Source organism: Pipistrellus hanaki, assembly GCF_964339955.1.
Source record: "Pipistrellus hanaki genome assembly, chromosome: 19".
Taxonomy (NCBI): domain Eukaryota; kingdom Metazoa; phylum Chordata; class Mammalia; order Chiroptera; family Vespertilionidae; genus Pipistrellus; species Pipistrellus hanaki.
The window spans coordinates 2,575,997-2,579,255 of NC_140521.1; positions in this window are offsets into that span (position 1 = coordinate 2,575,997).

A 3,259-nucleotide genomic window follows, 5' to 3' on the forward strand; every position below is an offset into this window, starting at 1 on the left:
CACCTTATTTATTTTGTTTTTATTATTTATTTACCTAGGCAGATCCTGCCTCAGGTGTATGTGTACCAATGGCACAGGAGGACACCAGCTCCATCAGTCCTTCTGTCCCCACATCTCAGCCTGAGCCTGAGCCTGGGCTGCAGCCACACCCGCAGCCTGGGGCTTGGTTTCGGCCTTGGCTTTGGCCTTAGGCCTGCCGAGCCTGAGACCCTTGGTGATGCGGGCACCAGCACGTTACCCGAGCTTGGGCTGAGCCATGGAGGCAAGTGAACTGAGCTCACGGCTGCCACCCTTTGGGATCTTGGACTTGACCTCCTTGGGCTTGACGAGGGCCTTGATGGCCTCTGCTCATGCGCTCATGGCCTTGGGGTTGTTGGCCTGCACCTTCTTCAGGCTCTTCTCGTCAGGCATTCAAACCTGGGGCAAAGCGCATGCTCCTTAGAGAACTTGGAGTCTACCCGCGTAAGAGATTCGCATCTCGGTGATTGGGGTTTCCCCCTGCCCTCTCTCTGTGCCATTTTTGGGACTGGTTATGTGTGGTGTGGGTCTTCGACTTGGCCATATCTGCACCCAAGTCTGTGGCTCCTGAGGCAGCTAAGACCGGAAAGCTCAACTCATTTATTTTCTTTTTTATTTATTCAATTGCTTTCAGAGAGGAAGGGGAAGGGAGAGAGAGATAGAAACATCAGGGATGAGAGAGAATCATGGATGGGTTGGTTGCCTCCTGCATGTGCCCTGACCGGGAGTCCAACTGTGACCTCCTGGTTTGATGATGCTCAACCATGGAGCCACGCCGATGGGGCATCAACTCATGTATTTTGTACTTGCCAGGTACCAGGCATAAGAACCCCACAGCTGCCATTTGAGCCCATTTCACAGTTGAGAACAACAGTTCATAGGTTGTGGAACTGGGATTCATACCAGGACCTCTTGACCCAGAATCTGTGAGGAAATGGACTTCTTGCCCCCCCGCAGATTCCCTCTACCCCACCGTTCAGATCCTCTGGGACTACCCCCACACCCACCCCTCCTCATCCGGATTTAGAGAGGTCCAGTATCCACTCTGATACTCTTTATTTTTTCTAAATATATTTTGTTGACTTTTTACAGAGAGGAAGGGGGAGGGATAGAGGCTCAGAAACATCAATGAGAGAGAAACATCCATCAGCTGCCTCCTGCACGCCCCCTACTGGGGATGTGCCGGCAACCAAGATACATGCCCTTGACCGGAATCGAACCTGGGACCCTTGAGTCCACACAGGCTGACGCTCTATCCACTGAGCCAAATGGGTCAGGGCAGGTGGCTCCTTTGTGCCCATGGGAAAACCAAGGTGCTGAGAAGGGAGTAGAGTTGTTGGGGTCACACAGGAGGAGGAGCAAGCAGACCAGTTTGGAGGCCACCCTGCCAGGCCCCCTCCCTCTCCCCCTGGGCAGGCCCCGTCTAGACCCTCCCTACGTGACCCAGATGCCATGGGATCCTGGGAGAATGAGTCAGCGCCCTCCAAGGCCAACTCGGTCCTGCTGCAAACCTGCGCGCGCCCGTTGGCACGGCCCCTTGGGGCGGGGAACACCTCCAGGCCACCTGGGCGGCTCTGCCCTGCCTGAGTGGCAGCTCCAGGCTCCAATGCATGGCCTGCTTTCTGTTAGCTCCTCCCCTCTCCCCGCCCCCCGCCCCCGAAGCTGGGGAGGAACCGCACAGGTGAGTCTGCGTCTGGACTTGCTGGGTCTGACACCAGTTCAAGAATTCTTGGTACCTGGATCCCTCCGGGCTGGGGTCCTCCTCCCTGCCTGCCTGCCTGCCTGCTCCCTCCCTCCCTGCCAGGGGCGGGGCGGGATGGTGTGGACAGCGACATACAGATCAAAGGGCTGTCCCCTGCGCGGCTGGGAAGCGTCAGCCACAGCCCGGGACGCGTAAACATCCTGAGAGGAGGGTCCTGGCGTTTACTGCGGGTCACCCTTAGGGTTTGCCCTCTTGCATGTTGACAGGGATTCTATCTCCAGAGCAGGAAGCCGAAGAAGCTCTGGGAGGGGAGAGGGCGCCTTGGCCTGGCCGTGGCATTCAAACCTGAGTGGCGTTCTGCCCATGTCCAAGTCCCTTTCCTCCACCTTGCAGCTTCTAGGATAGGGGGAAATCCCGGAAGACTTCTCAGAGGAGGTGATGAGCAGAAAATGGAGATGGAGTGGTTCTATCTGTGACGTGCCCTGAATACCAGGGGAGCAGGGTGAACACACCTTACGGGCATTGGGGAGGCCTGAGCCTCAGTCTGTCCACCTGTAAAATGGGGGAATTGGACTGGCCCACGCCAGGCCCTCACGGGATTAGAGGGTGTAGCAGGAAGAGTCTGGATTCCTCCAGGTCTAACCTAGGACTTGGCAGAGAGGGGGAGGTAGCTGGAGCAGCTCAGGGGGCCAAGGGTAATATTTTGCTCCAGTGCCCGAGCTTGAGAATAAATATTGTACCAGGCTGGCAGTGCCAGATCCCTGAATCATCCTGTGAGCTCTACCCTCCCTCCCCCCACCATTTCCCCCAGCCAGGATTCTGCAGGGAAAGCCAGGCCTGGGGTCAGGACTCAATGGGGTGACGAATCTTAGCCCTGGCCCCACCCCAGGCTTAGTACTGGTCCCATGGAAACCCCAGTTGCCTCATCTTCACAATGGGACAATTGTGGCCTCGATGCTCTAAGTCCGCTCCTGCCAGACTAGACACCTTAAAATTCCGAGACTGGCCTGGCCGGCGTGGCTCAGGGGTTGAGCATGGACCTAGGAACCAGGAGGTCAGGGTTTGATTCCCAGTCAGGGCACAGGCCTGATTTGCGGGCTCGATCCCCAGTGGGGGATGTGTAGGAGGCAGCTGACCAATGATTCTCTCTCATCATTGACGTTTCTCTCTCTCTCTCCCTCTCCCTTCTCCTCTGAAATCAATAATATTTAAAAAGCCTGACAGGTTTGGTTCAGTGGCTTGCGGACTGAAGGGTCCTGGGTTCGATTCCTATTCAGGGCACTCGCCAGGGTGGCAGGCTCAATCCCCAGTAGGGGGCGTGCCGGAGGCAGCTGATCAATGATTCTCTCTCATATCTCATCATTGATGTTTCTCTCTCTCTCCCTCTCCCTTCCTCTCTGAAATCAATAAAAATACATTTTTTAAAAATTCCAGGTCTGTCTGGGAGACCCCACCTTGGGATGTGCTCTCAAGTGGCTGTGAGGACACAAGGCCTGGGAGGGGGTCCGGGGGCTGCTGGGCCCTGGGAGGGTTGGGGGG